We start from the raw sequence: 27,751 nt of genomic DNA, 5'->3' as shown, positions 1-27,751 counted from the left end.
CAGGTGCTGCTACGTGACTGACTGCAGGGGCCTCAGAGCGCTTTGAGCGCCGGCCGCGGGGCCGCGGGGCCGCCCCCAACCCCAGCGGGCCTGGCCGCCCGCCCTCCCGCCCGCATTGCTGCCTCGGTAGGACCCGGCAGGGGTACTTGGCAGCTGCCGCCCGGCCTGCGCCTGCGCGGAGCTGCTGCCGCGTATGCGTGTCCCTCGGGTCTCCGGCCGCCGAGGGCCTGCTCTCCCACACTTACGGCCCCAAAGTATCCTCCCCCGTGAGGTGAGCACTGTGCACAGATCATTGTTCATGCAACATGTGGCAAGCACTGAAACTCCTCTTTATGAATTGCCTTATTAAAGCCTAAAGCATGACTTTTTAGTGGTTTTCATGTGGTAATCCTAACTTTTGAAAACATTTAAATTTTAGAACTAGGGTCTTTCAAACTCATGTCTTCAGACTTAGAAAAATAAACTGGATAATGCTTTTTCTTTTTCTTTCTTTCTTTCTTTCTTTCTTTCTTTCTTTCTTTCTTTCTTTCTTTTTCTTTTTCTTTTTCTTTCTTTCTTTCTTTTTTTAATTTTACTTACTTGAGAGAGGGCAAGAGAGTACAGAGGGAAAGAGAAGCAGGCTCCGCGCTCTGAGCAGGGAGCCCGATGAGGGGCTGGATCCCAGGACCCTGAGATCGTGACCTCAGTGGATGGCAGACGCTTAACTGACTGAGCCACCCAGGTGCCCCTGCATAATACTGTCTTTATTATTTTTTTTTATTTTTTAAAGATTTTATTTATTTATTCATGAGACACACGGAAAGAGAGAGAGAGAGAGGCTGAGACACAGGCAGAGGGAGAAGCAGGCTCCGTGCAAGGAGCCCGACATAGGACTCGATCCCGGGTCTCCAGGATCAGGCCCTGGGCCAAAGGCAGGCACTAAACGCTGAGCCACCCAGGCTGCCCATATATATATATATATATATATATATAAATGATTTATTAATGAGAGACACACAGAAACAGGCAGAGACCTAGGCAGAGGGAGAAGTAGGCTCTCTGTGGGCAGCCGGAGGCAGGACTTGATCCCAGGCTCCGGGAATCATGACCTGAGATACCCACTCAACCACTGAGTCACCCACGTGTCCAAACAATACTGTCTTTAATGAAAGTTTTAGTATATATAGGATTTCAACTTATTTCTGCCTGACCTCTAAAACCATGTACTTAATCACTAGACTTACAGTCAGTAGACTGAAGTTATTCTGGGTGCTATGCTAGGTGCCAAGAATAGAATAGGGACCAAAGCAGACAAGCTCATGCTTCTTATGGGGCTGAGTCTAGCTTATGCTCAACTTTCTTCTTTCAGTTATAGTCTTTTAAACATATTAGTAATAGTGCTTTAGAAAACTCCATCTTGTTATTTGATAGTGCTTGTATACACCAACTTACGATGTGTCATTTCATTAAAAGCAGAAGGCAATAATTCTTTTTATCTTTAAATTGCTATGCATTTCGCGTTGGTCACTTGGTACTTGCTCTAATGAATATTTAATTTTATATTAATAGCTTTGACTCAAAACTTATTTTAGATAGGGTGACATGATAATTTATTATCTGAGCTGGAATATCTATCTGATTGCCCTAACTTTTATATCGTGTATTGGAGAAGCGGTTTTGCAGGGCAGCATGTAGCTGCTTTGAGAATATTTGAAATGGGATATGGAGATAGAAAAATTAATCTGATTTTTAGGGGCGCCTGGGTGGCTCACTTGGTTAAGCAGCTGCCTTTGGCTTATGATCCTGGAGTCCTGGGATCAGGGAGCCTGGGATCAAGCCTCACATTGGGCTTCCTGCTCCGCCTGGAGTCTCCTCTCTCTCTCCCTCTGCTCCCCCACCCTATCCTGCTTGTGCTGTCTCTCACTCTTTCAAATAAATAAATAAATAAAATCTTAAATAAAAAGTATTCTGATTTTAGAGGACTTCAAGGTAAATTTCTATTTATGAAAAATATTTTTATTAAAGTAAAAAAGTGGAAAATTAATAAATATTTCTTAGAAGTTCTTTTATTCCACTCACTATCTTTATTAAGTCAGATTTTTGAGAATCACAGCCATATCTTAAAATACAGATTAATCCATTTGAATCCAGTACAGTGGCAGGATTGCTTTAAACATTATGGAAACAAAAAAAAATAAACATTATGGAAACAGCAGTAATTGGTCCTAGACTTATAGAAATAACTTAGTCATAAATTTTGGAGCCTCCAGAAACAAGATGAGCATTGCACATTTTCAACTCGTTTATCTTGGCATCTGAATTTTAATAGCTTAGATGTTTGAATTATTTCCTAAGCCCTGTTTTGTTTTTCTTAAGTCAACATGAGTATATAAATCAATCATAAATTTTAAAGGACATCTGGAAAACATTTATCTCTGAAATAATTTTATTTTAAATTCAGGACCACATGAACCTTGGTAATTTCTTTTGATTAAGAAAAACTAATAACTTTTAAAAGTAAGTGATCAAGGTAGTATGATATTCCTGAAAGTAACAGGTACATAGATTAATGGAACAAAATAGAGAGTCTAGAAATAGACCTCTACATACATGGCAGAGTGATTTTTGACAAAGGTGTGAAGACAACTCAGTGGAGAAAGAATAGTGTTTTCAAAAAATGATGCTGTAACAAACATCAATATGCAAAAATAATGCACCTTGACCTATACTCTACACCTTATACCAATTTTACCTTAAAATGTACCATAGGCGTAAATGTAAATGGGAACACTATAAAAATTTTGGAAGTAAATGTAGGAGAAAATCTTTGTGGCCTTGAGTTAGGGCAAGAATGCTTAGATACAACATCAAAATCACAGTCCGTAAAAGAAAAATATTGACAAACTGGATTTCGTAAAACATTTTTACTCTGCAAACGACACTGCTAAGAAAATGAAAACAGAAGCCATACAGTTGGAGAAAATCTTGTATCTGAAAAAGATCTTAGATCCAAATTATATAATGAAAACTCAAAAATTAGAAAACAAACAATCCAATTAAAAAATAGAGCAAAGATTTGAACTGACAATTTGTTAGGAAGCTATACGGATGTTGTAAATATGCATGAAAATATGTTCAATACTATTGATCACTAAGGATATACAAATTAAAACTACAGCACGATACCATTATTCATTGATTAAGGTGGCTAAAATCAAAGCCTGATCATTCCTTGTATACAGGACTGGGTGGAACAACTGGAACTCTTATAGTGTGCTGCTGAGAAAGCAAACTGGTACTTTGGAAAACAGTTTGGCAGTTATTACAAGGTTTAACACACACATTACAACCCTGCAGCCCCACTCACAGGCATTTAATTAAGTGAAATTTAGAAAAAAAACTTATTTTCCATAAAAGCCTGTATATGAATATTATAGCAGCTTTATTCCCAATACCAAATCCTACAAATAATACAAATGTCCCTCAGATGGGGAATAGATAAACTATAGTACATCCATACAATAAAATGGTACTCATCCATACAAAAGAATGTATTATCGGTACATGCAACAACATGGATTAATCTCAAATGCAATATACTAAGTGGAAGAAGCCAGATATACCATGTGATTCCATTTATACGATATTCTGAAAAAGTAAAACTATAGGGAAAACTATGAATGGTAGCCAGGCTCTAAAGGTCAGAGGAAAGCTTGACTCCAGAGGTACCACAGAAAGGACTTGGTGGGGGTAGGGGATTGCGGTTGATGGAACTCTTTGTATCTCATTTATGGTGATGATTACCTAACTCTGTGCATGTGTCAAAACTCGTAGAACTGTGCACTTAAAGGAGTGAATTCTACTGCTTGTAAATTAAAGTGAAAAGGAAAAAAATGCATTTACATCTTGATTTTTTAATTTGTATCATCCCCTGATCATTTCTGTGTGTACTAATGTTTTTAACTTCTCTGTGGTTGCCTCAGAAAGGGAATTTCTCAAAGGCACATCTACATTTCCAGTTTACTAATTGTTTTGTAGTTAAATAAATAACCAAAAAGATAGCTAAATGCCACTTCAGGGGCCAAGATTTAGCTGCTTATGTTATTTAAACTATGTTACAAACTATAAAAACAATTAGACTTACTATTATAATTGTACTTTCTGTACAGTGGTTTTAAAAGCATTGTGTGATGTATAGCTTTCACTAATCAGAGCAACAAAGAACAGAGAAGGATCCAACTGGTAATTTCCATTCTTAGGAAACAAGCAAGAAGTGAGTCATTTAAGGGAAGGGCTAATGGGCCAAGAGAATGTCTTGATATTCTTTGGAGTCTTACTGAGCAGGACAATGGTCACACTCACTTTTTCTTCCTAGGCTACATCCAAACACTTATGGTGACAGCAGAATAGAATGGATAAAAAATTTCCATGGAGTACTTAATACTGTGACTCCAACCAGTGATGACCTCTTTTCCCTAGACATCATTGCAAGTTGAATGTTGAATTTTATAGATTTTATTTCCACCACATCCTATGGTGAGAGAAAGAAAGAAAGAAAGAAAGAAAGAAAGAAAGAAAGAAAGAAAGAAAGAAAGAAAGAAGAAGAAAGAAAGAAAGAAAGAAAGAAAGAAAGAAAGAAAGAAGAAAGAAAGAAAGAAGAAAGAAAGAAAGAAAGAAGAAAGAAAAAGAAAGAAAAGAAAGAAGAAAGAAAGAGAGAGAGAGAGAAAGAGAGAAAGAAAGAAAGAAAGAAAAGAAAGAAAGAAAGAAAGAAAGAAAGAAAGAAAGAAAGAAAGAAAGAGAGAGAAAGAAAGAAAGAAGAAATTGGGATTTAAGAAGGAAATGAATCAATGTCAAAAGCTGGATAAAATCTATAGAGGGACAGCAGAGTGTTAGGATAGATTATAAATGTTGAAGTAAGACACATTTAGGTTCAAACCCTAGTGTGCCACTTGTTAGATATTTAGGCAAGTTACCTAACATTTTTAAGCTTAACTTTCCTTTTTTAAAAAATTTTTATTTATTTATGATAGTCACACAGAGAGAGAGAGAGAGAGAGAGAGAGAGGCAGAGACATAGGCAGAGGCAGAAGCAGGCTCCATGCACCGGGAGCCCGACGTGGGACTCAATCCCGGGTCTCCAGGATCGTGCCCTGGGCCAAAGGCAGGTGCCAAACCGCTGCGCCACCCAGGGATCCCGCTAACTTTCCTTTTAAATTGGAAATACAATACTCATCACAATGAATTATTGTGAGAATTAATGAGATCATGTAGGGAGCTCAATTTAGTATTTTGCACAGTAAAGATAGTAATAGTTGTTACTATTTGTTGTTATTATTATGCCTATGTAAATCAGCATAGCATAACTAACCTATCTTTTAAGTTTCTATTACTCCCTCTACTTTAATACTCATTAGTGTATGACTTTGGATATATCACATAATTTTGCTGGTCTTAGTTTTCTCATTTATAGAACGAGGATTAACATAGTAGTACTTATAGTATTGCTGTGAGGATGAAATAATTTAATACTTTTAAAACTCTTAGAGCAGTGCCTTACACATAGTAAGTACACAATAAATGTTAGCTTCTACTATTGTTATTGCAATTACGCTGTTTTTATTATTGTCAATCAAGGATTAACCTATACCAACTGAGCACTATTATCAGTCCAACAGTGCTGGTAAAAGAAAATATTTGTAAGCTCTCCTGAATATTAAATTGCATAGTCTTGAGTCTAAGTTCCTAGCACTGAATACTCAAAATATTTGATTAATTTTTTAAAGAGTTTATTTATTCATGAGAGACAGAGACAGAGAGAGGCAGAGACACAGTCAGAGGGAGAAGCAGGCTCCATGAAGGGAGCCCAATGTGGGACTTGATCCCAGGACCCCAGGATTACGCCCTGGGCTGAAGGCAGATGCTTAACTGCTGAGCCACCCAGGCATCCCATATTTGATTAATTTGTGAAGGTGCTCATTAGTAATTCAGTAACTAAATAGTCTCACCTCAACATCTATGACCTGTCAGAATGGACAGTGAACTGGTGAGGAAGAATCAGGAACAGAACAATATTCATATTTTGAGAGAATTAAATACATGGGGAGAAAACATGTCTCCTAGGCTGGGACAAAGACATGGAAGCAGAAGTGGAGCAAGGTACACGTGGCAAATCAAATTTCCACCAGCAGTAGAATAGATACAAGAAACTGCAGTTTAGTAAAGTAATACAATGGATTACTTTTTAAAAAAAAGATTTTATTGATTTATTCATGAGAGACACAGAGGGAGAGGCAGAGACAGGCAGAAGGAGAAGCAGGCTCCATACAGGAAACCTGATGAGGGACTCAATTCCAGGTCCCCGGGATCACAACCTGAGCCAAAGGCAGACACTCAACTGCTGAGCCACCCAGGTGTCCCAATACAATGGATTACTATAGAGCAGAGAAAATCAACTCATTATACCTCTCTATCAATGTGAATGAGTCTTACAATAGAATATGGCACAAAATAAGCAAGTCACAAAATAAAAGCTACTGTTATTCCATTTTTATAAAATTTGAAGACAGGTGAAGCTAAATTACATTGTTAAGAGATAACATATGTAAATGATGAAACTATTGATAATGATTATCACAAAAGTTATACTAGTATTATACCCGGGGAAGAGATGGGAAGTCCCCTGAGATATTGATGTTCTATCATATTGTAATGAGTGTGTGTGCATGTGTGTGTGTGTGTGTGTGTGAGAGAGAGAGAGAGAGAGAGAGAGAGAGATTGAGAGAGACAGGGTGAGGAGGGAGCTTGGTATGTGATTCACAATAGTTTTTTTAAAAAGTATATGTATGCTTTACACATCCTTTTTTTATGGATGACATATTTCACAATAAAAAATAAAATCAGTTGAAAGTGAATGGGGTCAGGAAGTCAGCCAGCCCAACCAGAGGATATTGTAAGTTGTGGAGTTCCAGGAATTAAAACAAATTGGCTGATATTCAATCCATTTCTTTTTGAGGGCTAAATGGCATCCAATTGGTTGCTTTTCTCCCTCTGTAAGCTTAAAAATCTCACCTTCCTCAATATATAGAAACAAATCATGGAAGTCATCAAGCAGAGTCAAGGGGTCACAAGGGAGGGTATTGAAACCTCCAAGAGGAATGTTACCTCTGACACCTAGCTAGCCAGGCTGAAATCAGGCGCAAGGCAAAAGTGAGGTGTTGATAGCCAGGAGTTGTCTATCGATATTCAGGGCTTCCTCTGCACAATCGAGGCCCTTATTCCAGTTGACAAATGACACCCCACCGAAAGAGATGATGGAATTCATTCTCCTATCAAGGGTATGACTGGAGTAGGGTCTGGTAAGTCCGCAGTAGGGAAATGGAAGAGATCAGGTGAGGATAAACCAAAGGAATGTACTTCTACTAGGAAGATCAGAAAGAGATATAGGCTGATATGTGTGCAAGTTTAGACACTCGGAGTCTATCTCCTGTGTCCAAAATCTGCCCCAGACATTCCATTACTCATTGCTCTTTTCTTTTAATCTTGCTGTCAAGGAAATAAGATGCAAGTCGAGCAGGTGGGAACTAAAATCAATAAGTTTAACATTGTATTGAATGCCTTTAGACTTTAGCCAGCAAGGAAAAAGTTCATTCCAGGCCCCTTATTATCTTTTAATGGCAAACCAGCTAAGACCTGGATATTTGGAAGTATTTCTGTGCTATTTTGGTTCAGCTGAAATCAATCTCTCTCTCAAATTATTCTAGAACAAGTTATGTGTCCACAGCTTAAGTATGAGGAATAGTAGGATACCATAGCAGATAAATCTTACATTGCTATAATATTTTTTTATTGTTGTATATAAAGTGCTAGACACTTCACATAATTCCTCAACAACCTTGAAAGAATATTTTTTCTAGATAAGAAAACCAAGGATCTGTGAGGTTAAATAATTTGATCAAGGATATAGAGTGAAGCTAGGATACCAACTCAGTATTTTATATATATGTATATATAAAGTAGCCTGAGTTTTTTGAAAACTGTGTAAAGATCACAGGACGCCTTCAGTCTAAATCTGTGCTACAGTCTATGGGTTTGCAATCCTGGACTCATTCCAATGCTGGAGATGTGGGCTTGCAAATGGTTTTCCCTTAAGCCTACAGGAGCTGACTAGCTGTGACTTCCTCAGGGAAGCCTTCCCTGCCCCAACTGGCTCTTGCAGTTGTGCTTTTCTAGTCCTCTGGATAGCCCCATTCTTTTCCACACACTATCTCTATAATTACATATTTGATGCTTTCTTTCCTGCTAGTCTGGAAGTTCATGAAAGAAGGAACCATTTCTGCATCGATCAGCGGGCTCTCTGAAATCTGGCTGATGGAGAGTTGTCTGAAGAAGGGTGACTGAAGAGTGTTCCTGGGAGCACTTTGTGGGCACAGGAATACTGTTTGGCTGGGAGAGAAATAGTAAGCAACTTTTTATAGCCCCATATAGTATATAATAAGTAGTTTATATGTTATTACTTTAATATAAAGATATGAAAATGAGTGTTTATTTGAAATTATATAAAATTCTATATTATTTACTTTTCTTTTATATAAATGTTATGATTTAAACTAAAGCAATAGAACTAGCAGTGGCAATTAGTAATTAATGATAGGGACTAACTTAAAAACCATAGGGGTGAGGAAAAGTTAACAGTATTTTGATAATATTTCTTTACTCTGATTTCATTCTTATTATCTTATTAAATATTAAACTATTTCAGGCTATATTATTTGTAAGATCCATACTAATTACACAGATATTAACTATATCTAATAAAAATAATAATGAGATATTTCTTTCTGAATCATGATCCAGTAGAGTATTTTTATTCTTTCAATTTCCTTTTCCAATAATACCTCTCAGAACTGCCTGCAAGCTTTTCTTTAGGGCATCCCTTTTTTTTTTCTTTTTTGTAGCTGCAAAAGTAAATATAATCAAATGTAAAATTACTTTGCTGCTCTGCTCTTACTAAACCCACATTACATTGATTCCTGATGTCAATCCAACATGATGATCTAAATATTTTCAACAAAAGAATGTGAGCATTGAATACTTGGGATTTTACTCACTAGTAACACCAGGTTTTTAGGCTTGTAAGAATTAGTTTCTAAGTCTCCTGATATGTCCATTCAATTTGAATCCACAGACCCGTTTTGATAGGCCAGCTGCTTATTAATCATAAAACCACTTGGAAGTTAATCATTTAGTTGCCCATATCTAAATTGTCTATCATTTCAAAACACAATCATGTCACCATCACTGAAACCTCTATTTCTCAGGGAAAATGATTTTAAAGCATAGACGTAGTTTGAACTTGTGAAATTAAAGTTGGATTCCAAATAAGGTTCAGTTTTAGTGAAGAAATGAGAAAGTCCTGTTGAACTTGTCTGCCATTTTCTGCGTTTGAAAGCAGTCTCATTTCCAAAAAAAGAGTAATTTCTTTTTCTGTGTATAAGTTTTGTTGCAATCTACATGTAACATTGAACAATTCCTGTGCAGCCCCTTCACCTTTCTGTAGGTTCCTTATAGCCCCTTCTAAGACCAAACAGTTTCAAAGGAATGGCATATACATTTCTGTTTAACTGTAGTCTTTTTTCCATTCTCATCCTCAAAGCATTTGCAAATTAGAGGACATTCTTAGTTTTGTTTTGTTTTTTTAGATTTATTCATTTATTTTTGAGAGAGAGTGTGTATGGGGGTGGGGGCAGAGGGAGAGAGGGAAGAAGCAGATTCCCTGCTGAGCTCTGAATGGAGGATGCTGGGCTCAATCCCAGGACCCTGAGATCATGACCTGAGCCTAAATCAAGGGTCAGATGCTTAACCAACTGAGCCACTCGGGCGCATTCTCCTTGTGCCACACTTTGAAAATATGATTTTTATGGCAAGTTAATGTTTCAACATCTTTTCTATGGCTGAGAACAATGATACCCAACTTGTAGGCACATGTCTAAGGAGACAATTTCCACTCCTATAGAGCCAATAATCTCATTAAGAGCTTCCATACAGTTACACATTTTACACATTTTAAAAAGTGACCAATGTTTTCATTATGAAAGCCTCGATGTTACAGGTAAATAAACTTTACTCCTTTATTTTTTTAAAGTAGTGTTGTGTACAAGGTGTGTAGAACATTTAGCAGGTAAGATCTCATGTTCTTTGATAAGAAGTTTATAGACTAAGTATAATTTTTCAAAATTTACATTTGTGTAGTATATCTGCTGAATATACAGATAGATAAGCAAAATCTAGCTCTATTTGAGCAAGATATGAACAATCTTTTGGTTTTTCCATAGTTTCATTAAAATCTTCATAGAAATCAAGAACATGATTTGAAACTCCATTGTCCAAATCAAAATACCTGAGTCAGGGAGAACACTTTTTGTTTCTTCCCATGATTCAGTTTATCACTTGCACTATAGAAAATATGATCATTGGTAAATTCTGACAGCATCTGATTGCTGGTTGCCAGAGAGGGGTGAGTGGTGGGTGAAATGGCTAAAGAGTCAAAAGTCACAAACTTCCAGTTATAAATGTCATGGGGCTGTAACGTACAGCACGGTGACTATAATTAATAATACTCTATTGCATATTTGAAAATTGCTGAGAGTAAATCTTAAGAGTCCTCATTACAAGAATAAAATGTTTGTAATTATGTATGGTAACTAGATATATTGTGGTGATCCTTTCTCAGTCAATGATTCAATGGCCACTATTTCCAATTAAGCATTAGTGTCTTTTGGGGAGATGAAAAAACTATTGATTGATTTAGAAGTGCTTGCCTGTTTCATCCCTAGCTTGTGAGAGCTTTCATATGTGCTTTCACCTTCCCTTCTCCACTATGCTCCACCCCAAATTATTTTTTGCATGTCACCCCAGTATTATACCAACAGTACTCTCTGTTTTGGTTTGGCTGTGTGATCAGTATTTAATAAAGTATTAATTTATTTTTTTTATTTTTTAAGTATTAATTTATTAATAGTATTTAATTAAATAAAATTCCAGCAGTGTGAAAGACCAAACCTTGAGCTGTATCTCATACTGGGCAGCTCTGAATCAACATTTTATCTTCAACTGCTTAATGGGGTTCATTCTCATTTTTAGAAAACTTCAATTTTCCTACATGCTGCATGAATAGGAAGCTGTACTGAAAGGGTGGCTCTGACAGGAAATTACAGTGAGTCCTGGATTCACTTAGTACAGCACAATGGAAATAAATAAAAGCCACCTCCCTTCTGTTGGTCCATTTCTCCTTTTGGATGAACAAATGGGAATCATCTTTAGGGCATTATGTATTCACTGAGGGGCTGTGACCTTAATCCATAAAGCCCTATAGAGTTTATGCTTTGATTTTCTTAAAGCCTGCCTCCTTCTATACAGTGTTCCAGACAATCAAAATTGCCCTGCAGTTTGCTCGTTCACAGTTTACAATTTCAGTGGACCTAAGACTGGGCCATCTGGTAAACAGGGCTTGGCACGGAGATTCCCCTTAAGGTGATCTGACTACACCACACAGTTTGCCTGGAAATCTCCCATCTTGCCATAAAGCAGAGCCAGTTTTTAGAATTCTCCTTGGATTATTGGAGAATAGAGTAAGTAACAAAAATATAATTGTTGATCCACTGTAATAAAGTTTCCATGAAGAAGTTACACATGTTTCTAAATAATGGTATTTAGACGGTCTTGCTATTAGCAGGAGATGAGTAAAGTTTAAATTCAGTTGGAGGTATAAGGGAATGAACAAATATTTTTGGAGAATCTACCATATGTAAGGAAATAGATATTTTCTCATTTGACCTTCACAACTCTATGATGCAGATATTGTTGTTCCTATTCTACAGATGAAGAAACTGGCTTAGTTGTGGTAAGGAACCTTTCCAGAGGCCCATGGAGAGTAAAGGGTAGACCTGGGATTCAAATTCAAGAGCATGAGCTCCAGATTCCAGGTCTTTATACTCTATTATCCAGATAATAATCTCTCTCTGAGCTTCCTACTTCTCATCCGGCTTTAATTCATTTCTTCTGTATCCTCTTTATTTTTCATATATTGTCCACCAGCTTGCCATATTTTTCATCATTTCTCCTTTAATAATCTCTTTAAATTCTTCTTTTAATTATTGTGTTTTTAGCTCCCTTTCTCATCTCCCACAGCTTACATCACTGTCCTCTTCTCTAGAGCCATGTGCTGATGTCCTAACTGGTCTCATATTTATCCTCTTTACCTCATAAATCTGTTCTCCACACATGATCATGTGAAGGAAATCATTTCACTCCTATGTGAAGGAAGTCATTAAATTGTACCATTCAATTGCTCAAAATCCTGCAATGGGCTCATATCAGAGCTTAGAGTCAAATCCCCTCTTTTGACGGCTGAGAGGGTATGGTGTGATTTGGCCTCCACTTTCCTCTCTCACCATATCTCCTGTCACTGCTCCCCAGGCTCATCTCATTCCAGCTACATTGGTCTTCCGCAGGATCTTGTGCACCAAGTTCATTCCTGCTTTTGCATTTGCTGCTCCTTTGTCCTCCCTCTGGTCTTTTCTTGCTTCACTTTCTGACTTCATTTGGGTCTCTCATTAAATATTCCCTGAAGAGAGAGGTCTTCCTTAACTCTATTTCTAAACTACCTGCCAGCTAGTCCTACTGTGATGCCTTACCCTAGAATTTGTCATTCACTATCTAGATTTATGTTTGTTTTGAACATTAATTTATTCTTTTTTTTGTCTTTTCCCTACCATTAAAATATAGGCTCCATGGTGCCAGGATCCTTCTGTCTTGTTTATCACTGCTTTCCAGAGCCTATAGTGCATGGTATAGTAGACATTCAGGAAATATTTGTTAAGTGGATAAAGATATACTTTCATGAATGTCTCAGTAATATTCAAAGTGATCTTAGCAAATCACTTTTCTGGCCTCTAAATTATTTCTTCAGTACTCTTATTTGTTGGATTTTTTAGTTAAACCCCTATTCTAGCAATTGATCACATACTGCCTTATGATGTATTTTGTATTACTTAAAAAATTTGTATACAATATTGCTATAGTTTGTGTGTATCAGGTTTTATCTTGTAGATAAGCACCAGCTGGTAGCTGGTCATGCTTAAGCACGATCTGTACTACTCTTAGTATTTCTCATAGCAACACAGTTAATACTGCATAGTTGGAAATCATGGATGCTTTGTCATTTGATGATTGAATTAATGAGATATTATTAAATACTTACTATGTACTAGACAATATTCTCAGTGCTTTGTCAATATTATTTCTTTTATCCTTATGACAACAATGTGAAGTGGGAATTTTTACTCTTATTTTACAGACAGGAAAACTATGGTTCAGAAAGAAGAGATGACTTGGTTTATTAAGGTTGTATACCTAAGAAGAGATGAGTGGGTCTTAAACATAGATACTGACTTTAAAACAAATACTCTTTCCACTAAAGACTACAGTTTTGCAGTAAATCTCTGTGAATATATAGATTCATTCACAAAGTACAATGATTCTCAGATCATACTGAACTGACTTATTTACTATGGGGGAAGAGGAACCTGCTGAGTGGAGTGTGTTGCTTTTGATTATTATCTTTATGCCATGTGCTTACAGGGTTATATAAAGAAGGACTGAAAGAGACAACTGTATCTACTCAAGAGAAAGGCATTTAAAAATGCAAAACAAGCAGGTGCAAAGATCAAGTATAATTGTGATTCAATTCTCATTATTTGGGTTCCATATTACTTGAGACTCAAGCCACACTATGTTGCTTTCCCTTTTCCTTCCCATGGCCATTATCCTTAATCAGGCCTGAAGCCCAGAAAAGAGAATCTCCAATTAGAGTTGAGAAACTCAACGTGGAGCCAAAGGGAAAGAGAATCAATCACTAGCTAGCCACATTCCAGTTCCCTACAGTTGTCCCAACCTGGCTATAGATCTGACATCTTTGCAAGCATGACATCGTACAAGGTGCTTGGCAGAACCAAAGATGCTCCCTGCCTAAGGAGCACGTAAGATGGGGAGCAGCATATGGTAGATATTTCGTGACTTGGTGGAGCTTGACTTTTCACGAGATCTTTATATTTGCTGAACTTTCTTATTTAAGCCAAATTGTCTTAATGCGGTTATAAATCACTGGCTCTCCAAGGTTTAATATACTTAAGAATGACCAAGGTATCCTATGTAAGCTAGCAGATTCTAGGGTCCTCATGGCCAGAGACACCACCTTGGGTAAAGCTTGGGAACCCGAGTCTTGATACAAGTACCTCCATATGATTCTGATAACACATTATCCATGGAGATATATCAGTCCAAGACACCCTACCCCTTCAGATATTTTACCTCTGGATTGTGTTATATGTTCCTGAATAATATATTCGTTCTCACATGAGCATGGAAGATCATTGAATATGTAACTGTATTAATATTAGAAACTCAACTCCAAAATGATAATCAACCAGGAAATATCTCTTATAATGATTTATTCAAGTCTTTTCTTCTTCTTCTTCTTCTATGGATTTTAATGCGCATTTTTTAAAATTAAACATCAGCCAAAATTTAGCTTGCAATCTATATTACTAAGTACTAAAAGCTGGCCCAGCATTCTGGCAAGAAGGAATGAGCTGTAAACAGTGCGGCCTGACAACCAAAATGGTGTGAAATACTCAGATCCCCTGAGGGGAATCTTAGCACTAATGTCAATACTTATTTCTCAGAAGGTTTCTCCAGTGTCACAGTGGGGAAACCGTTAGCACACACACTCTGAGAGGATTTTGATTGCTGCAATACACATATGCTACATCTTCTGGGGATTTTCGTACTGTTTTCATTACACTAAATTCTCTAAATAATTGCAGAGAAACTATATTAGACTATAGAAAATAATCTATGTCACAGGCCTTGCTCTATTTAGCCCATAAGGTATGAATTGAAGCAGACAAATATGTTATTAATGTGATAAACACTGAAAAGCACCACACAAAGGGTATGAACAAAGTGCTCAGACATTGTTAGAACAGAGAGGATGACATTTGAGCTAGGCCAGAGACTATAAGCAGCCTTTCACCAGAAAGAGAATAGAACAAAGGCTTTTCTATAGAGAAGAACGGCCCTAGGATAAAAATAATAATAATAATAATAGCAACTAATATTTATGGAAAACTTATTTGCTAGATAGATACTGTTATAAGTACTTGTTATGTTTTATTTAATTCTCAAAAAAATCTATGTGATAGATGCTGTTATTATTCTCAATACATAGATGAGGAGACCCAGCTGTGCGCTGGTGTGTGGCATGTTCTTGGGTAGCAGGAACGTGTCAGGCAGTGACAAATGGTGGGGAGCAACCTGAGCCAGCAGAGAAGGCATCAAAGGTGGGCTGGGCTGGGCGGAGTGATGAAGTACCTTCATTAGATGGTGAGAAAGCGCTTTACATCAGGGTTTTATTCTTGTTTTTTAAGTTAGTGTTTCTTATTACACAAGTAATATATACACATACTTATAAGACCTGCAAATAGCATACAATGAAAAGAAAATTTGGCACCACAGATACTCAGTTCCTCAGTCCCGTTCCCAGGACACAGCCATGATTACTTGTGTACTTGTGTATCTTTGTAGAAATATTCTATATGTAAGTATCTTCTTTCTTCTTCCTTTGTTGAACACACAGGAACATACGATACAAACTTGAATCTTGAGATTGTCCCATATCAGCACATTTGGCACATTCAGATCTGTCTCATTCTTTTCTACAGCTCCATGTTTTCCAATTATGTGGTTGGACCATGGTTTATTTAACCAATCCACTAATGATAGACATTAAATGTGTTGCCAGTCAGTACACAGTGCTGATTTGAAGATTCTCATCTTTGGAAACGTGCAAGTATTACTTACAGGAGATGCCCCTTGGGGCAGCATTTCTGTGCCCTTGGGAAGGAATTTCAACAGGAGAATGGCACCAACAAGTGGGCCTTTGCGAGCCACCAGTCTGGCGGCTGCGTTGGACAACGGAGCAGAGGGAGGAACAATCAGAAGTGAGGAGACTGGGAGTCTCCTGTATTTCTTTGGGAGAGAACCCCTGAGAGCTGCTGAAAGCCCAGCAAGCAGGCTATTGTAACAGTTTACAGATAGAATCACCTAGAATCACAGATAGAGCCTTTGCACAACCTCTCTGATCCCCTGCCCCTTTCTGTTTCCCACCAAGTTCTTTGCAGCAGATAGCCCCTGTGAGCAGAAAGCGTGTGTGTGCCAATTTATCTTTGAGCATAAAGCTATATGCTTTTAGTATTCTGAAATCAGTAATGATAGAGGATTGAAGGAGCCAATGAGCAGCAGGGAGATATGGGGAGAAAACCCTTTCAAAAATGTGATAGTCTACGTTAGAGCTCCTGTGTGCTCTCAGTTCTACTGGGGATGGTGAATGGAGCTGTCTATCTGTGTATCCTTTCTTTTTCTTCTTTTATACCAATAAAAGCAAACTTACTATCCTTTGCATTCGAGGGTAACTACCATACCCTCATTAAGCCCCGTGACTTCATTCCTCGTCTAGTCATAATCTTAATTACCCCCTGCTTAAAAAAGCTTAACCTACTTAAAGGAGAAATAACAAACTAATCCTAGTTTGACAACACATGTACATTGCATCTGGCATGAGGAGCAGCAGGGTTTGCCTGGCATCTATCGCTGCGCGGCCTCGAGCGGAAAATGCAGAGAGGTGAAGGCTCACGGTCTCTGTTCTCTTTTCTCCCTTTCTCACGCATGGAGTCCCCTTTGGGAATGCACTCACTCACTCCCAGTCTGAGCTCCAGAGACCTCCACGGCCCCTGTGCTCCTGGGCCATCAGCCTTATGTAACAAAAAATGAAGCAGAACTGCTCCTGGTGTGGTTGCAATTCAATTAGAAGTTGGAAACATAAAACTGAAAGCCAAAGATTGGCTGCCAGTCACACAGCGTGCCCTTCTGCCAGGGCACGCCTGCTCCCGATGATATGTACGCCAATGTTTATTCTGTTCTGGAAAAAAAATGCCCCAAGCGGTGCAGCTCATACCGCTTTGGCTCCGAGGGAGACCCGGAGTGGTCGCACGCCTGTGCGGCACCCAGTAGGCAGGTTTTGACTCCAGCACTGCAAGACAGTAGTTGCTGTTTGTGGTGGGGGGCGAGTGGCGGGGCTGGAAGTGAATTCGGCAGCTTGGCTGTCTTCTAGGCAAATTGTGCTCACAATTTGCTTCGGGGCCTCCTAATGTTTCTATTTTAATTACTATTGTTCTTTTTTCCTGGGGGAAGAAGAAAAGAATAAGGAAAATTATGACTGGGTGATGAGGCATATTTTTAGGTGATGAGGCATATTTGTTTTTTAGTGATCACACTGACTTTATTTAAAAAAAAATTTTTTTTTAAATTTATGATAGTCACAGAGAGAGAGAGAGAGAGAGGCAGAGACACAGGCAGAGGGAGAAGCAGGCTCCATGGGCCAAAGGCAGGCGCCAAACCGCTGCGCCACCCAGGGATCCCCACACTGACTTTATTCAACACATTTCTTTTTCTTCCTGGGGCCATTGAAATTCAGAGCAGGTGAAGGAGCAGGAAAATGGAAGAGGTAAGAAGGGGAGAAGAGAGAAGATAAGGTAGGATCTCTCTTCACTTCCTGCTTACCTGCCTGAAAAATTTCTCCAAGGCAGAGCTTCCCAAATCGGGCATGCTAAAATATTGATCCTTTCAGCTGCTCATAGGTGGCAGGACAGGGCCAAAGGGGCCTCAGCTGCTTTTCCATGTTGCCCAAGTCACTTTCAAATATAATCCTTTTCTATTTGGACCCAAATGTAAAATTTTTGAAGGCTGTCATAGACCGTCTTCTACTCAAATTCTTGGATAGAAACACAATCGTATGTTTGGCCTCATCAAACTTCTCATTTTCTAGGTTGCATGGATGGTGTGTGTATATACACATTCACACATGTATATACATATCTGTATATATATATATATATATATCTTTATATCTATAGAGAGAATGAGAGTTAATCAAACATACTGGCTAATAGTATATGCTTTGGACTGTAGCAGATCTGGTTTGAAATTCAGCTTCACTTTCTCACTGTGTGACCTTGAATGGATTACTAAACCCCTCTGAGCCTTAGGTTCTTGGGAGATAAATACCTACCTTTCACAGCCATGACTTTGAGCAAGTCACTTAAACTCTTTGCTCTATAGTGTCTCCATCTGTAATAATAGTTCCTACCTCATCATTTTGCTGTAAGGATTTGTATGTTAACTGATGTATTAGTATATCAGTTAATCTATACAAATCACTTAGAACAGTGCCTAGTACCTAGTAAACTATGAAACTGTGGGTTCTCATTATCATTCATCATCATCATCATCATCATCATCATCTAAAGTGTTTAGCATAGGGGCTTGTATACCTGACAGCTATCATCATCACTATCAGCATGATAATAGTTACCTTTGGGAAGAGAAATGGTTTCTGTTCTCACTACAGAAAACAAAAATGTGTGGAGCTCTGACAATGTGAGAGCAGCTGCTGCGAATGTAGAAGGAAGACCCTTGCTTGGGTGCGCGTATAGTATGAAGTACAAGTCATCGCCGCAGCCTAGGGGATGAGCTCTGATGTGGGATTCTTACCTAGTCAAAAGTCTCTCCTCTTTGTTCCTTTCTTCCCAGTCTCCGTTCTATTCCTGTCTTTTTAAAAGCACTTATCCATTAATTCTGCCCCAAAAAAGGGGGAATATTTGTGTTCTTTGGAGCTCTTGCATGCCTGTTGCCAACTCAGAGTCTGCTGCCAAGGAAGCATTGCTTGGGGGCTCGCTGGCTTCGGCTTAGCATTCCTAGTCAGCTGTTCTCCACATTGGGGATGAAGGAAGCAATGTTCATAGGAGGGTGTGGGAGCAGTCAGCGAAAGCTGAGGTGGGGGGCGGGGGCTAAAGTATTATTATAAACAGAAGAATTACTGACAAATTGAACTTTCAGATGGGAAATTAAAGAAGCAATCAAGAGTGAGTACAGGTGGGCACCCATGGGCCCAGGAGTCTTGAGGCAGAAATACTGTGCAGAAGTGTAGCATGGCACCTTGCTTGACTCCCTGTGGACTACCAGTTGCTTCCTGTCACCTCCTCACAGGAGTCAATGGACACCACCCCTAGGAATCACAGCATAGAGCCACCCCTAGGTGAGGAATAAAGCAGCAATGGCCTCCCTGGTTTATCCTCCTTTCGCCCTGTGCATGCTCAATAAGCAGGGAGCTGGAAGAAGGAGGGCATAAATCAGAACTTGAATATTCCATTTGGGGTTCATTCCACAGGTCGCCAGGACAGTATCCCTATCCAGGGGCTGGGATAGCTATATGGGCTTCAGACAGACTTGAGCTGAAGTCTTAGCTCTTCTCTGCAACTGAATGACCATGCTCAAGTTATTAATTTCTCTAACCGTTGGGACCTGCATCTGAGAAATGGAGTTAAAGGTAGTTGTGCACCTTGCCTGGTGCCTGAATGAGTTGATGCATAGAAAGAACCCACCACGGTGCTGCAGTACAGGTGCTTAATACATGGTAGCTATTATTACTCGATCATTATCATCAGCAGCATCAGTGCCACATACACACCATTCTTCTGTGAGTCTCCCCATCGCCACCTCTGAGACAAAAATCCTTCCTTTTCTCACTCACATCTGCTGGCAGCTTTCTGCTGGCCTCTCCTGACTCTGTACTTGAACACAGCAACTGATTTTGCGTTTGATCTGGGTTTTATCTGTATCTCTGTGTTTCTTCTCTGTGATAGTTCCTGGACCCTGTGCTCGTCTTGAGCTACCCTGGTCAGGAGTGAGGTTAGGAGAGAACTCACAGTCTCAGATCTCATCTTCTGCTTTCATTCTTCCACAGTCCTTTCCTGCCACATCCAATATGACTGAGGAGTCTTATAAACTACAGATGCACTTGTGGGGCACTTGCTTGGGGCAGGAAAAGGGAAGCAATTCCTGGCTACAGAATGATCTCTGGGAGGGAAGGTGGAAGGGAGGCTGGGTTACACAACAGGGAAAAATGCTGTAAAATCTTGCTGTCAGTAGGTTCTCAGTGGCAGTTATTTTGGTTTCTGGTTTTGGAACTGCTGTGCAAAGTCAGCTACTGACAGTTTGTTGATGCAGGGGGATCATAAGCCCAACTGAGGTTCCCCCAAACCTTCTTCCCTGGGACTGTTCCAAAGGAAAAAAAAAATGCCATTGGTATCTTCTTCCTCAGAAGCCTTGGTAACTTCTCCAATTATTCTGGAAAGTGCTCTGGCCCAGAATTTCATAAGAAAGCCCAAATGAAGCATATAAAAATAATCCTCGGTGGGCCTGCAGAAGGCATGACATGGGATGCTACAGATGGAAATACAGGCTCAGAGGAACTGAGCACGAGTATGAATAGTATCCTCTTGATGGCTTCGACACAGGGTCTCCACGGGTCAGAATGAGGAAGATGTGGTTCGTCCTCTTCATTAGCCTGTGAGGCAGGCATCGGAATAAAGAGTGACTCTGCAACCTCAGGATTCTAAGCCTTCCAAACCTAGCAGATGACTGTGGTAGAAAGTTTGGTTGACTCTGAAATGAAATAAAGAGGAAGAGTTTTAGCTCAGGGTGAGGACTCCGTGTTTGAAGGCTGATTGGATGAATATCTGGATAATACTCCAAGTCTACATGTTTTAGACACCTCTCATTCTTTGCTCCTGAACCCAATTTCAAGGGATGTTATCTGAGAGTTTGTTGAAATGGTGACAACACAATTATGTTTGTCTTCTTGGCCCTACCTGAGTGGTTCTCATCCCCTATGTCTAATGAGTTCTTGTCACGCAGTTCAATTTCTGGAATTACCTAGCTCATAAAAATCTATAAAGTTCAGTGTGTGCTGGAAATATCTAGTTAAGAAATCATAACTAAATTCATATTTATTGTGTTGCAGAGTGGCACTGGGGTCTGCATCCTCGGACTAGAGGGGGCAAAATGATGCAATGCAAAGAGATAAAGGGATTCTATTCTTCCAAAGACAATTTCCTATTCAACATAAGCACCTTAACCTTGCTGGTCAAGCTAAGGACAAACTATTTTTTCCTGTTCTTCTCTAATAAGGGACTCATTCATTCATTCATTCACTCACTCATTTGTTCATTCATTCATTCATTCATTCAATAAATGTTTATTGAGCATCACAATATGCTAGGCATATCCTGATTATGCTCTCATGGAGTTATATTCTACTACCAGGCAATAGACCAATAACCAATGAATATATTGTATAATGCCAGAGGAGATAAGTGTTATAAGGGGGAAAACTGTAGGCTATTTAGCAGAAGACTAGTTTGGAAAGCAAACTACTTGAATAGACAGAAAAGTAGAACATTATTCTACTATTCCAGGCATCCCTTATTCTGTATTGTCTTCCTTACTTGAATGCCTTAGGTATTCTGAAATGATGTTTGTAGGCATTCAACAGAAAGCACAAAGGTGTTTACCTTTGTGCAGATGTGGAGACGTTGATGCTCCTCATAAAGAAGGAGCCAGGACTGTGTCAAGTTTGCCTCGGGAAGGCCAGCACTTACCTCGCATGGGGCTGGGCACAAATAGGCTTGCAGGGCTGGGTTCCATACATCCAATTTAGTGCTTCTTTTTTAGGATTTAAATATGTATTTTTTTCTTATTGTGGTAAAGAACACAAGACTTAAATTTGCTTTGTTACCCTTTTAACAAATTTTAAGTGTACAGAACAGTATTATTAACTCAATGCCCATTGCTGCACATTAAATCTCTAGAACTTTTTCAGTCTTGCGTGACTGAAACCCTATACCATTGAAGAGCAACTCCTCATTTCCCCCTCCCCAGCCCTTCTACTTTCTGTTTCTGTAAGTTTGATTTGTTAGCTACTTCATATAAGTGGAATCATACAGTATTTGTCCTTTTGTGATTGGCTTATTTCATCTTGGTATAATGTCCTCAAGCTTCATCCATGTTGTAGGAAATGACAGAATTTCCTTCTTCTTTAAGGGTGAATAGTATTCCATTGTGTGTATACACCATGTTTTCTTTATCCATTCACCCATCGATAGGCATTCAGTTTGCTTTTACATTTTGGCTATGGTGGATAGTGCTGCAATGAACATGTGTGAGAAAATATCTCTTCAAGATCCTATTTTCAAATCTTTTGGATACCAGTTTAGCCACTCTTGAATCACTGTGTAATGTGTTGCCCAGAAAGATATACATGGATCACTCTCTTTGTAATTTGCAGTGATTCTCTGGTTCCTCCAAACCCATGCCTCAAACGCCTGCTATCTCCTAGGCTCTGGGGGACGCAGAGGAGAATAATAATAAAAGTTAATACTTCTGTGATGCTGAGCATTCTTTTAAGCTCACCTGGAGAGGCAGGCCCTATTACTATTATAGCCAGTTTCAGGGAGAACACTGAGGCAGTTAACTGGCAAAGTGAGAATGGGATTTGGTCTCAAGCAGTCTGGCCACAGAGGTGCTTGTAACCCTTTTGTAACTGAACAATGTCTCCTTTGCCTTATGGCACAGGAGAATAATAATAAAAGTTAATACTTCTGTGATGCTGAGCATTCTTTTAAGCTCACCTGGAGAGGCAGGCCCTATTACTATTATAGCCAGTTTCAGGGAGAACACTGAGGCAGTTAACTGGCAAAGTGAGAATGGGATTTGGTCTCAAGCAGTCTGGCCACAGAGGTGCTTGTAACCCTTTTGTAACTGAACAATGTCTCCTTTGCCTTATGGCACGATAGGGCTGACAGACGATGACTGCCTCATTCAACAGTGCAGGAATTGCTGCAGTGTAGATAGATACTCATATGATCTGCTTTGGGTACACAGAGCGAGAAGCCCTGAGCTCTGTGAGGTTGGGCAGGAATTTTTTTAGAGGCAGAGAGATTGACCCCTGATGGGCCAATGGAAGGACCAAATGAACAAGAAGATATTTAAAGTACATTCCAGGTAAAATAAAACCCATGCTTTTCCACATCTGTTTTGCACATTCCTACATTAAATATTTGCTGTTCAAGTGCTTCCTACGTGTTAGACCCGATCCTAAGTATTTTACTATTGTCTCATTAATTTCTAACAGAGCACTGACGGGCATACATCATGATCGTCATCACAGACACGAGGAAGCTGAGGCTCAAGAGAGGTGAGGTATGATGCTCAAGAACACACAGCCAAAGTCCAAGTTCGGTTCTCCGGGCTCCAAAGGGGCGCCCTTGACACTCTGAGTATAAGGAGATGACGACTGGGGTGAGTGGCTGGGTGGTCAAGCTCCTCACCCCCGGAAACCCCCCAGGGTGCAATTGTCCAGGCAAAGGTGTGGCGTTCGCTGGTCCAACTTGGCCCGCTGACTGATAAACCTGACTGGAGTACACAGCAGAAAAGGAAAGGTTAAGAAAAAGGGCAAAGTATCAAGATCTTTCTCTGAAGAGAAGAAAGGCGTGCGTCCTCCTCCCCCCGCCGGCGGTGCGGCGCTGTGGTCCGGCGGGTGTTCGGTTGCCCTGCAGCTGCTGTTCGCCCCATTCTAAGGTTGCAGCGCTAGACTCTGTTCACCTGACACTATTGAAAAGCGGAGCGAGGGAACAGTGGCTTATCACAAGGCACCGGAGGTCTCTGTTTCTGGCTGGGTTCTACTGTGCACTTGGCATTCAGAACGCGCTTGTAGATGGACTGCCAAAATGCCAGATTTTTTTTTTCTTCCCTTTCTTTCTTTTTTTTTTTTCAGTCCAAGGTAGGGTCAGATTTTCTCTCCATCCACCCTTCTCTCCCTCCCCCAAGGTAGTAATCGCATCACAGGAAACCTGAGCTCACTTGTTTTTTGCCGCCAGCTCCTATTTGCCTGGAAAATACATTTGCTGGCGAAGACTCCGGGAGGAGCTGCATCCTGATTTATTGCTCTTTCCCTGAGAAGGTTTTGCTTCTGAGAATTCTATTGTGTCAGAACCGAGATGGGATTTAAGTCTTGCTCTAAAGAGACTGCTTTTGGTAATGGGATTAATACAGAGTATATTCTGGCCCCTCCAAGCACTGTGATGTGGCAATTTATTAAAGAGAAAAAAGAGAAGGGATAGTTGTTAAATTGCTTTGCTTGGGACCTTAAAATCCTGCCCTGATCACAATGATGGGCAAACTCAAAGGGTCCACGCTGACGCACAGGTCTTCCCTGGAGCTCTGTGGCACACCCCGTCTCCTAACTCCCTCACACACACACAGTGGCAGGGAGCCCTTGACAAAGGGAAAGGAGAGGAATAGGTGTGTTTTATCTTCAGTGACAAACATCCTTCGTGCTTTGTGAATGTGTGTTAAATGAGTGAGCTGGGATTTGGGAGAGTTGGCGATGGTGGAAATGGAAGCAAAAGGCTGAGAGAGAGTGAGAGAGAGAACAGAGGGCCACAGTGGGATGACAAAGCTGATGTCATCACCTCCTTTCTTTTCTCCACCACCAAAATCCTTTACAGTCCTGGTTTGCGAAATGCGGATGTACTTGATATGTTCATTCAGAAGACGACCTTCCTCTGTGCTAAAATGGTTGGGGAGTATTTTTTTGGGGGGAGGGAGTATTTTTAATAGAACTTAAATTTATTTCTACTTTGGTATTCTAAAAGGAACCAAAACCCAATGATACTTGATTGTGAGACAATCATGTAGTCAAGTGCTGGGCAGCAATGGCCCCAGCAGGAGTTTCTTCTTGTAGCTACCCCCGAGGGTTTGAAGAGGAAGGCTTTTATCATTTGCCAAGTCCAGAAACTGTATTTTGGCAGATATGAAGGGATGGGCATTTTTGATAATATACAGAAAGATGAAATAAGGATTACCATAGTTTTAATTATGAAAATAACCTACATCCTTTTGAAGGAACACAAAGTAATAAGCAGTCATGATCATAATTTCTGAATGTGTGGGGGTAGTTTCATACATTCCTAGTGGGGTTTAGACTTCACTCCTGAATTTCAATTTACTTGCAAAGTGTCATTTTTCATCTTCTAACTAAATTGGGGAGCTGAATAATTTGATACACAGTTGTATCTAAATACTTCCATAGAGTGGGGGTAAAAAGATTAAAATGCAACTAGAAAAAAGAGAATCTGAAAAGACCAAATCCATTATGACACCTTGCTGCACATTGCTCATCATGATGCTTAAGCTAGAGAAGATGGTTTGAGTTTTAGTATGCTGAGATCTAGAGGAACATGAAGTGGATCCAGAATCTCTGTGGACATCTTTATACAACAAAGCATACTTGGAAGCATTCCTGGTAAGATCCTGAGACACTGTAAGATCTCCGAGGTCAAGGGCATGTCTCTGTTGTTTGTAGCTCTATTGAGGACACCTAACAGAGCCTTTTTACCCAGTAAGTACTCAATAAATAATTGTTGAATAAAATGAAAAAGGAAATCTGAGACCTTTACTGGGTGAAGTGCTGATGATTCAATGTGAATAAAAGTCGTGTTTCCATTCTCACGCTATGGTGCTGGTGTGGAGAATTTCTTCGGAATTATTCCACAGGTGAGTTTTATTTGCTGAGAAACTTTTTTTTTTCTGAAGTGAATTACACCAAATGAATGCAATTCTTTGATTTTCTATAGGCTGCAGTTAAAAATGTCTAATATTTCTACTGTCATTCTTACTTTATTAATATATTCTACCATTTTTGAGATACTTTCTGTGAAAAATTTTGCAATAAAATTTGATTCATTGATTAGGTTTTTTGGTCCATATTGAGTATGCCAATTTTGCTTTTTCTATTTGTAATTTTTGGATCCCCTTCTGATCTTTATTTGCAGTGAGCCTAACTTTCCCGGGTCAGATTGGAGATTTCATAATGTAGCTGTTGCCAATCTTAATTTATGCTCATTGATTCTACCATTTGTTATAAGTGAGTTAAGAGATCATTAGTGTGTTTTTACATTCTAGCTAATTTTTAAAAAGATTTTATTTATTTGACAGAGAAAACGTGCGCTCAGGCACAAGCAGAGGAAATGGCAGGGGTGGGGTGAGATGGGGGGCTAAGTGGATGCATAGCAGACATCCAGCTGAGTAGAGAGCCCGATGCAAAGCTCCATCCCAAGACCCCAGGATCATGATTGGAGTTAAAGGCAGAAGGCAGACGCCCAGCCAACTGAGCCACCCAGGCACCTTCTTCTAGCTAATTCTTGACATAGTGTGGGATGGCTATTCTGTCTGGAATTAGTCTCCCACATTGTTAACACAGTTCTTCTGATCACTTGTATATTCCATTCTCTCTGTTAGCAGAACAGAGGATCAACATGTCCTATATAATCTCTAACTTTATTGCCTCCCATGACACATTAGGCATCATAAGTTCCAGCCAAATGGTTTTTCCACTGAATATTGCTTTAACTTTTTGATTCCTTTTGTTTATAAGGGGTTTTGGTTATGTAAATTTTTCCAATCTCTTTAGGTCTCTGTGGAGATGTTTCTGAATCTTCCAATCAGAGATAAATTTTTTAATATCTTTAATGGTACAGATATTATGTTATGTTGTTATGTTATATTATTTACTATGATATATTATGTATTGTATTATGTATATGTATTATTGTATTATGTATGTACACTGTGATATATATATATATACATATTATATAGGCGACTTTGTCTTATTTTCCACATGTATCTTAAAATTCCTTGAAGGCAGGGTTTGTGTCATATTTATAGCTATGTTATCTGGGATTACTTAAAAAGCCAACTTGAATTCCTCTTTGGACCCCTATCACATAGGCTGGAGAAATGATCAGCCTCATTCCTATTGCTTCCCCTCCTGTCACCATTACTAAAGGTGTTATTATTAGGATGCCTTTATACCACCTGGAACGGTCCTTCCATTTTTCTGTATCTATGCCGCATTTGTAGCACACTTAGGGTGTGGGCTGTGGGAACCTTGGGCACTGGGGGTTCCCAGGCCTAGGTTTCTCGGTAATTCATACAGCCAAACCTCTGAGGTCTTTGTCAACTCCCAAATGTGCTTCTCTGATATGGCCCAAGCCCCCACTCCTCTTACTTCCCATAGAATACACATTTTTCTATTCTATGAATTCAGGATATTTAAAATAAGCTCTTCAGTAAGTTTGTCCAAAAGGCAAAAAAAAAAAAAAAAAAAAAAAAAAAACCATCTTTTTGGGATGGCTTCTGACTTCTCAGCAAAATTCTCTGTATCAAGGATATCCTAGGAGCCTGGCTACCTGCTGAGAATGGGAAGGGAAGGGGGAAAAGTATATAGAATAAAAATGAATTAATATTTTTTTGAAAATCCTTCCATAAGCAAAAAGGCTTAAAGAGAGGCTGTGAGATGTGAAACTTTATAAAACTACAGGACACGATTATAGTCAGCTGTTCAACAGGCTTGACTCAGGAGACCAGACAACTCTAAGCAATAGGAAATAGGAGGAAATAAGTACAAGCAGGTGAGCTGCTGGGGATTTGGGAATTAGCAATAGCTAGACATGTCAACAAGAAAAGAAGAAGCATCAGGAAGGGTGAGCAGAAGGTGGAGGGCATTGGGACTCAGGGTTAGGACATTGGCATTCTGGAGGACTGATGGGACCCAGGTAAGATCTCAGTTCTGGAGGGATGGGCATTGGGTCAAGCATCACAACAGAGTGTTCAACAAGGAAAAACATGATAAGAATCAAATCACTAGAAAGGGATCTAAGGTTAACCATCTCCTGAAGCAGAGCTGACTTCATGCT

The 27,751-nt window shown here is 39.5% G+C and overlaps 1 long non-coding RNA gene across 1 annotated transcript; it reads left to right on the top strand.

Annotated features, from left to right (window-relative positions):
- On the top strand, positions 1-26,541 carry LOC112661992 (uncharacterized). The gene is made up of 3 exons (XR_003138142.3): positions 1-271; positions 8,281-8,434; positions 23,125-26,541. It is a non-coding gene; the product is annotated as an uncharacterized LOC112661992 (long non-coding RNA).
- The last annotated feature ends 1,210 nt before the right edge of the window (positions 26,542-27,751 follow it).

This window comes from Canis lupus, chromosome 13 (assembly GCF_003254725.2).
Source record: "Canis lupus dingo isolate Sandy chromosome 13, ASM325472v2, whole genome shotgun sequence".
Lineage (NCBI taxonomy): Eukaryota > Metazoa > Chordata > Mammalia > Carnivora > Canidae > Canis > Canis lupus.
The sequence above is the reverse complement of the archived record's forward strand: the minus strand, read 5'-3'. Positions and strand labels throughout refer to the sequence as shown.